Raw genomic sequence first — 10,000 nt, 5'->3', positions numbered from 1 at the left:
AAGTGTGTCCATCACGGGTGCTCCAAAATTGCAAACCTGGCAGAGGTGGACAGACTTAAATGTAGCCAGGGTTGCTTATGATTTCATTTTGATGTAATAGACGAAGGGGATATGGGGGGCACGAAACAAACGACACAATAGATATGTAATGAAATGGTTGGAGAAAGACAGAGGCCCTCTAGTGCTACATCAGCAATAAGACATATAAGTAACAACAAGGCACCCTGGAGCGAATCACAAACACGGCGATCTCAGTAAAAGACAGTAAAAAGTTTTTTAAAATACACAGAAATAAGAACTTAGTGGTTGAAGTTAAAGATACAAACAAAAATGTTTTGGTCGAGAATGGGTTGTGGTCTATGGGAACATATTTGCAGGTAAATAAAAATGAAGTCAATACAAATCTCTTTATTCACGCCTAGGGGAAATTTGTCTATCTCCTATTGGAAATTCTGGAACTTTTTATTTTGTAATCTCGATGAAAAAAAAACGTATTTGTCTTACGTGCTCATATTTGCAGGCCTGGAAACTGGACGTAATTATGCCCTTCGTTTAACAATGTTGTAAGGGATGATATTTTGCGCTGGTTTGATAGTATTTCCATTACAATAATAAGCCCAGGATAACATAATTTGTTATCAGTCTTGCAAATAAGTACACGTCGTCTCTAACCTATATAAAGGAATACTGAAACACATGAACAATCTTTAATGTGTTGGATGCATGTTAATCTATAGTTTGAAAATAATTTTGATAAATAAATGATACAAACACGCAAGTTGATATCTTTTTTTTTTGCATAGGAGAGTGATGTAGGCATGACGATCAAGATAATTATCATGGATCGAAAGAGGATTAGGGTAAAAATCATTAAGATCTGACTAGATACAACTATGTCGGTTTGGGTTCATTGTTGAAAAATAAATGACGACAAGAACAAAAAGAAAAAGATAAAATCTCACCCAGGTGCCCATCAAATAATGTGCTGAATGGTGTAAAATTGAATTGACTCTTTCTCATTTATCTTTTTCTGAAAAAACGTCTTGCTCTGCGTCACATGATTCTACCTGGCTATGATTTTACAAATTGACGTTATTCAGCACACTAACTAATGGGCCCAAAGGGGCAGGTTAACCAAACGTTACATTTACCAAAGATTTACCAAGATAGAGAATTTTCATTCAATATTAAAATAAGAAACACTTTATTAATCCAAGGAGGAATCGATTAAGCGTCAACGTGATCATGCTCTGCTTTTCGTGGATGAAATCTACACACAACGTTTGAGACCAATTAGAGAGGAAAAAAAAGACTAGAGAGTACGTTTACTCGAATTTTAGGGACACAATGTGTGCCTGTGCAATGTAAAGATAATATAGAGGGTGAATGTGACTCATAAAACAATACCAAAAAATAAATAACTAATAAAAAGAAGAAGAAGAAGAAAAAAGTCTTGGCCCTTGAATTTCATCGGGGGGGGGGGGGGGGGGGGGGAAGACGGAACTCTTTTTTAAAATTGAGTCTTAATGAACACAGGGAAGCCCTATTAAGACCCGTGGGTACACTATTGAGGCTATATGGAATCTGAATAAGGTCACCCATTTTCTTTATTAAATGTAACTAGAAATTTCAATAATATGATTTACCCCGGAGAAAAATACAATTACAATAAAAGCAAGACTTGATTCGATTCAATTCAATTCAAAATTTAAATTTCTTTATTGTCGGAATATGTTGTATATCACTCAGAGTGCAGAGTTACAGCACATTTAAATAAAACAATAATAAACATTAGTCCTGTTTTGTTTGTTTTAAACCATCTGATGTGACCCATTGCCTCAGAATGGTATTGTGTCAGGCCGACGTGTCATATATGCAGGTCTGAGATTCGAACGCAATTATGGGCTTGTTTAACATTGTTGTAATGGGCAAATATTTTGCGTCATTTTTGGAGATTTCCATTACAACAATGGGCCCATAATAAACTGGGTTATCAGACCCGCAAATACGTGCACGTCTTGTCAGGCTGACCGAGATGTACAAGATGGAGCCTGTTGTAAACAATTGGAAACTTGGGTATCATAATTTACTTGTTAGAGATTAATAAGTCCGCTCAAAATTAACAATCAAGCTTTCCGTACATTTACACTCTCAAACTCTCTCCTCACTAACCGTCCATCAAACACAATCTCATCTTCTTCTGTCACGTCATTTAATAATGTTGATCTAATTCTATTAATTTCATTTTCAATATTACCGTCATCTAAACGTGCGTAAAAGAGATTTTGTCTAAGTATAATGGAGAAAGTTATGAAAGATGGCGATAATCCCCTTCACAAATATATATGTTCTCCATGAGGAGCCGTCGCCTTATATCTATAAAAACAAAGACAACACGTCACCTTAATTCATTTTTGCCACATGGTGTTCGAATTTTTTAACGCGCAACTGTGATTTAAATTAAATACTATCTTTTAAATATACACACATAAGTTCGGACTAAAGGCCAGAGGTATCTCAATTTATCAAATTAATATAAAAAGTGTTGCTATTGGTTCTTGGTTGTATACTTTTACATTTTTGTGCATTTGCATATTATATATATATATATATATATATATATATATATATATATATATATATATATATAATACATTGTCGCCATAGATTCTCAACTTTGTGTTTATACATTTTCATGCATGCCACGTCTGTAAACGAATTTCCATTTTTTTTGGATGAATAAAGTATATCTTATCTTATCTTATCATACGTACTTAACAAAAAATGAATATATAAGCTTCAAAAGAGATCAAAATATCAAACACGAAACGTTTTGGGCCCAAAACCCTTCTTCAGCCAACAACAAAAACAGTAAAAATATTAATAAACTACTTAAAAAAAAAGATAGACGGCAGAGAAATATATCGCCTATTTTATGTAATATCTTTATTCGATTTCGTATATCAGATTATTTTATATTCAGCTACTTATCCACCCGACATGGTAGTAATGGTAGTAGTAGTAGTAGTAGAAGTAGTAGTAGTAGTAGTAGTAGTAGTAGTAGTAGTAGTAGTAAGAGTACTAATAGTAGTAGCAGCAGCAGCAGCAGCAGCAGTAGTAGTAGTAGTAGTAGTAGTAGTAGTAGTAGTAGTAGTAGTAGTAGTAGTAGTTGTTGTTGTTGTGGTAGTAGTAGAAGTAGTAGTAGTGGTAGTAGTTGTAGTAGCAGTAATAGTAGTGGTATTAGTAGTAGTAGTAGTAGTAGTAGTAGTAGTAGTAGTAGTAGTAGTAGTAGTAGTAGTAGTAGTAGTAGTAGTAGTAGTAGTCGTCGTCGTCGTCGTTGTCGTAGTAGTAGTAGTAGTAGTAGTAGTTGTTGTTGTTGTTGTTGTAGTAGTTGTAGTAATGGCAATGTTGTGAGCTTCTTAGCCAAGCGCATACTATCTATTGATAGGACGAAGTTGTCGTCACCCAGGTCTTTGTTATTGTTTTTTGCTATCCGTTTTATGAGTAATTTTCACTAAACTGTAATAACCAGACAATAAACGTTCAAGGTTATACACAGTTTTGTGTGTTGGTCCGTTATATATCCGGATGGCATTGCTGTGAGTTTCTTAGACAAGCGCACATTAGCTATAGATAGTATGCGCTTGACATTGCCCCAACAACAAAACTCTGTGTAACCTTGAACTTTTACAGTTAAGTGAGAATTATAACCGTGGATGGCAAAAAGCAATAACAAAGCCCCGAGTGACGTCAACTTCACTCTATCTATTGTCAAAATACGTAAGCTCTTCTAAATAATTCAGTTTTTAATTTCTTTTTAAACGTATCTAAATTGTCACTGTTTTTGGTTTTGTTGAAGTAGAAAGGGAATTCCACAACCTGGTTGCTGTTACTCTGAAGGATTGGTTGTGAAACAAAGACTTAGAATGTACCTCTGTCATAAGATGCATATTATTTGATCTTTGCAATCTACCAGATTTATGATAGACCCAAGTTCATTTAGTTAGTTAGTTAGTTGGTTAGTTAGTTAGTTAGTTAGTTAGTTAGTTAGTAGTAGTAGTAGCAGCAGCAGCAGCAGTAGTAGTAGTAGTAGTATTAGTAGTAGTAGTAGTATTAGTAGTAGTAGTAGTATTAGTAGTAGTTAGTAGTAGTAGTAGTAGTAGTAGTTAGTAGTAGTAGTAGTAGTTAGTAGTATTAGTAGTAGTAATAGTAGTAGAGTAGTAGTAGTAGTAGTAGTAGTAGTAGTAGTAGTAGTAGTTGTAATAGTAGTAGCAGTAGTAGTAGTAGTAGTAGTAGTAGTAGTAGTAGTAGTAGTAGTAGTAGTAGTAGTAGTAGTAGTAGTAGCAGTAATAGTAGAATTTGTGGTAGTTGTAGTTGTGATAATTACTAAATACTAAATACCTAATTGTTTTCACACAAGATAGCGGTAATAATTGGCTTTAATGAAATCAGTAAAATCTGATGTCAGAATGGAACAAAAAAATAATGCCTTAAATGTGGAAACATTGCAAAAATGTAAATGAGTCCATAACCGATAGCTAGGAAGCATACATACTTGTCTTTTTACCATAAGACATGGCCAAGTGGATGTTGCTTGGATCAATGCTAGAAAATAAACCTCATGAATAATTAATCGTGATAACAGATGTATTTTCAAGTTTTATATTTTTTTAAAGAGTACAATATTATAAGTTTTCAATGCGATATAATATTGCCGTTTTGAGGCTGTGGGTGACACATAAAGCTACAATGCCACGATAAAGCCTGCTCCCTATATATATATATATATATATATATATATATATATATATATATATATATATATATTTATATATAGACTGTTTTTCTCAGGATCGATTGCAAGGTTGACACGGATTTTCAAGTCAGCCATTGCATAATTCTATTGTAAGACCATACGTAGTGACGGTGTGACCCCCGGGCCAGACAACACAGCACGAAGCTTGGAATGAATGGCTCTAACAATCCCACACAAGTATACTTTGTTATCCCGTATCAATATTGTTTCGAGAAATTATACTCCGGTCTGGAGGTAGAGTTCCGATCTTGATTTTACTTCATAGCTTTACTCTTACTAGTATAATTTCAAAAGGGGCCACGATCACTCGGTAAAGCACTCGCTTCCCTCTCAAAGGGACCGGGCTCCATGCTGGAGGAAGTCTAGAATTATTTTTTCTGACTCCACTGTCCACTCAGTAATAATTGGATAACTGGGTCTGTTAGATCTGGAAGAAAGTACTTTGCGATAGACTAAGGTCCAATCCAAAGGGTACAAAAATGCTGTTGACAGTTTAATGCTATACATAAGTAAAGTTTCCAATATGAGAAATTTACAAGAAGTATCAGCCAATAGTAAAAATTGTATCCAAAGTGTTAAGAAATGGATGAATGAGAACAGACTGAAACTGAATGATGATAAGACGGAGGTGCTGTATGTGGGAACAGGAAGTGGAAAAGTGAAACAGATTTGAAGTGGGGATGCCTCTATTCAAATGACAAAGTGAAAAACCTTGGCACATTCTTAACTCTGGACTGTCGATGGAGCATCAGGTTAATAATTTGGTTAGATCTCTCTTTTCCAACTAAAAAAGATTGCTTCCATTAGACGGTCTATTTTGAGGATGTGACCAAGCACCTGGTTGTGTCCCTCGTACTATCGAAATTGGATTATTGTAATGCTCTGTTGTTTGGCGTTTCGCATACAATCTGAAACGTCTTCAGATTGTCCAAACAGCGCTGCCAGACTAGTATTTATGAAGCGTAGTGCGACTCTGCGGACCTCTACTTCATGACCTGCATTGCTGCCTGTGAGAAAAGAATTAAATTCAAAGCTTTGTTTTAGTGTATCGTTGTCTTGAAGGTACTGCCCTTCCTACCTTCAGAAATAATTGAAAATATTCAAACCCCGCCCCTTACGTTCGGCCAGTGATTCCACAAAACTAGTTGTCCCTCGAATTCGAAAATGCTGGAATGAGATCCTTTTCTCATTTCGACCCTCTATTTGAACGCCTTACCGCAGAGCATTCGTGAAAAAGAATCTTTGTCTATTTTAAACGTCGCTAAAACATATTTGTTTCGATTTTAGTAGATGTTATGAGAAGCAAGATAGTTGGTTTGTGTTGTGTGTGTGTTGTGTGTGTGTATGTGTGTGTGTGTGTGTGTGTGTGTGTGTGTGTGAGCTTGTGTGTTAATGAGTATGTTTCAGCCAAAGTAATTTGTAATTTAAGCGCTTAGAGTCTGGTGTCTCGGAGTTATAGCGCTATATAAGTTTTCAGCATTATTATTATTATTATTATACAAACTCGGACTCTATGGGCCTTATGACTCTGAATACTGTAATTTCACAAGTCACCAAAATTAGTTTCATTAGCTTTTCCGGCTAAAATTTGATTGATTAACTCGTCAGAAAAATGTGACTTTCATGATAAAAAAACATGATCTTTTATATAACACAATGTCAACTAAACGTGCCCAAAGCGCTTTATAGTGGGTTCCTCGCCATCAGAAACACTTAACACGTAGGACACCAGTTAGGCGATATTACAATTTTTTTCCGACGGAGACATCGCTGTTAATGGTCATATACCTACTCATTTTACAACGGTGAGAGGATGTCAGGAAAGAGCCTTTCCAAGGACTCAACTCCGCTCAGAGCAGGACTCGGACCCAGACCTTCCGTTTCAGAGGCGAGTGTCATACCTCTTGACCACATAGCCGCACATAATACGAGTCTCATCCTTTCGTGCCTCTATGAAGCTTTTTTTGTTCTTGTGTTAGGACACACGCATTCTGGCCTGTATGTCCTTGGCTTGAGTCCCGCTGTGTGCGATGCAAAGATGAGTCCTTGGAAAAGACTCTTTTCTCATATTCTCTAACCATACTCAGATGTAAAATGAGATCCTTTCCGGAAACAATGTTTCTCTGTCGGAAAAAAAAAATATTTTGTGATAGTGCCTTACAGCGTCTTGCCCTTCATGTTAAGTGTTGCTGTTGGCTTGGGACCCTGTGTGAAGCGATTTGAGCATATTGATGAATATTGCTCTATAAGTGACTCATCGCCTCAAAACAGAATTATGTCGGATCTGAGTGATGGTGAAAATTGAAGTAATAGTTATAAATAATTTGAACTTATGACAACATGAGTTGGATTTATTAAGAAAAGGAAATACAAATTCTTTGTAAAGAGGTAGAAATGATAAATAAAAATAAACATTTAAATAACGCATTTCCACGGGTTGACTATGCTCAACGTGCCTCGCAATGGTTCCTTTATTTCTCCAGCAGGCGATATGGAACCATATTTTCATTTCATCCAGTAACTAGGCGTTCTTTTTGTGTTATCCATCATTGCCTATATTAAGGTACTCATTGACACCAGCGTCGAGTGGGGTTATGTGTGTTCAATGCCTTATCCATCCGGCCACTGGCCACGCTTAACATCGTTTGACTTCTGTGACAACACGAGACGCCGTACCGTTGAGCCACACATGGGAGTATAATATCATTATTCTGATCATTGACTTTTCGTCGTTTTGTTCACAGGGACATGATAACAGATTGTGCGGTGGGTCAGATAAAACAGGTCAATTTTTATTTTGTTTAGATTCGGGAAGTCCCGATGATACTGATAGCTCAGGTGGTAGAGCACTTGCGTCGTACGCAAAGGGAACGGGATTAACCATGGTTTATTTTTTCTTCTTCTGACTATTCTGTACGTATTGGAGTGATCGGGTGCTGGGTTTGTAAGACTTGTCGGAAAATACTAATGTTCTATCCAAAGGATAGCAAGCAATTGCTATTGTCCGTTTAGTGCAATAGAAATCAACTCCATTTTTTCTGTGGGTCTGAGGGACTACATAGTAAGTACGTATTTTGACTGTTACAGTTCCAGTTCTAAATCTCACTCGAAACACGTTGCGTGGAGGGTCCCAGCCAATATCGCGGTCAATCCCAGATACTAATCAAGAGGTTAGGGTCCACCCAGTTAACAATGGCTTGGCCAGCAAATACCTTTATGTTTGATTACCCGCCTGGCTTCTATATAGGTTGGATATTAAAATCTATTTGCTGCTGCGAGGTTCATGTCGCTGCCTTGTTGCATTCAATCAATAATAGCATAATTCCATATTTGCCCTTGTCAAGACTTTTATTCATGCAGTGGCTGGTTGAATTGAAAACAATCGAGACCATTTCTTGTGAAACATCTGAGTTATGATAGTTAGTGTATTAGTAGTGGTAGTAGTAGTAGTAGTAGTAGTAGTAGTAGTAGTAGTAGTAGTAGTAGTAGTTAGTAGTAAGTAGTAGTAGTAGTAGTAGTAGTAGTAGTAGTAGTAGTAGTAGTAGTAGTAGTAGTAGTAGTAGTAGTAGTAGTAGTAGTAGTAGTAGAAGTAGTAATGGTAGTAGTTTTGGTAATAGTAGTAGTAGTCCTTGGAAAAGGCTCTTTACTAAACCTGACCGTTTAAAGAGTTAACTATGTCGGGAAAATTGTAATATCGCTTTAACAGACGTCATTTTTTGTTCCATATGTTACACGTTGCTGTCAGGGACCCTTTGTAAAGCGCTTTGAGCACGTTTAATGGATATTGCTCTATATGACATAGGTTTTTAAAAAACAATTTTTCTTCTTCTTCTTCTTCTTCTTCTTCTTCTTCTTCTTCTTCTTCTTCTTCTTCTTCTTCTTCTTCTTCTTTTATTTATTATTTTTTTTATTATTATTATTATTATTATTATTATTATTATTATTATTATTATATTATTATTATCAGTAGTAGTAATAGTAGAAGCAAGAGTAGTAGTAGTAGTAGTAGTAGTAGTAGTAGTAGTAGTAGTAGTAGTAGTAGTAGTAGTAGTAGTAGTAGCAGCAGCAGTAGTACTCGTAGTAGTAGTTGTAGTCGAAGTAGTTTTATTGTTGATCTAGTTGTAGCGGAAGTTGCAATAACAATAACAGTGATAATCACCTCTGTTAATATATATATATATAATATATATATATATAATATATATAATATATATATATATATATATATAATATTAAAAAATATATTTTTACATATATATTTATATTATATATATATATATATGTGTGTGTGTGTGTGTGTAGTGTGTGTGTGTGTTTGTGTGTATATGTTTGCGTTTGTTTTAGTTAATGTTTGTGCGTGTGTGATATCTTATCATATTGATTATTTTCATTGAGGTTAATCATTTTCATCAAATTGTCATTGATTAAAAAAATAAGAAAGAATATTACAAAACAAAAGCAAGAAATAACACGGTAACAACAACAACAACAGCAATAATAACAACAACACCGACAACAACAACAACTTTAAATTGAAAGGGTTGTAGTCATTACTAATTATTTCTAAGACCGATAACATAACAACACATTTAATAACAATTATGGATTCATTGACTCCAAAATCTAATTCTTTTTGTGCGGCAATGTGGTCTTGTGGTATGGCACTCGGTGGGAAGGCGCAGAGTCGAGTCCTTGAAAAATGCTCTTTACTCACATTCTCTCACCGAACTCAGGTGTAAAATGAGTACCTGGCGTTTGGCAGGTTTGTCTCTGTCAGAAAAAAAAATGTGATATCGCCTAACAGGTGTCATGTTTTGTTCTACATGTTACGTGTTGCTCTTGATCATGGACCCCTTGTAAAGCGCTTTGAGCTTTAGTGGATATTGCACAATATAAAAAAAGCTCAAAAGCTCAATTTAAATCGACAGGAGTCAACGTAATATTAACAACCTTTAATACCCACGGAACAGTCCAATCACCACCATTTCAAATAGACAATACGATCTCTTAACTTTTCTGCACAGATGTCTCTCCAAATCTTAACAACAAACAACCCAGTTCTTACTTAATCCGTTCCCGAAGTGACCGCTATGCTGCCAATCACACAACTACTGACCACTGACCACTGGCCACTGAAGAATATTTCTACTTTTCTTTACATCTATTGACTATTTCTTTAACCCC

At 35.6% G+C, this 10,000-nt stretch overlaps 1 protein-coding gene across 3 annotated transcripts in view; it reads right to left on the bottom strand.

Annotated features, from left to right (window-relative positions):
- The window catches only part of LOC144968125 (uncharacterized), a 50,760-nt gene that overhangs the window by 40,752 nt on the left and 8 nt on the right, over positions 1-10,000 (bottom strand). The window contains exon 1 of one of the 3 annotated variants that reach the window (XM_078906138.1): positions 9,829-10,000. This exon is cut by the window's right edge and continues 8 nt beyond it. The gene's annotated coding sequence lies outside the window, so the exon portion shown is untranslated. Of the gene's footprint in view, positions 1-9,766 lie in introns of all 3 variants that reach the window. The other 2 variants (XM_078906151.1, XM_078906147.1) reach the window with 2 other exon arrangements.

This window comes from Berghia stephanieae, chromosome 1 (assembly GCF_034508935.2).
Source record: "Berghia stephanieae isolate SIO BIC M18660-M18661 chromosome 1, UCSD_Bste_1.3, whole genome shotgun sequence".
In the NCBI taxonomy this organism is placed as follows: domain Eukaryota; kingdom Metazoa; phylum Mollusca; class Gastropoda; order Nudibranchia; family Aeolidiidae; genus Berghia; species Berghia stephanieae.
Note: the sequence above shows the minus strand (reverse complement) of the source record. Positions and strands in the feature narration are given on the sequence as shown.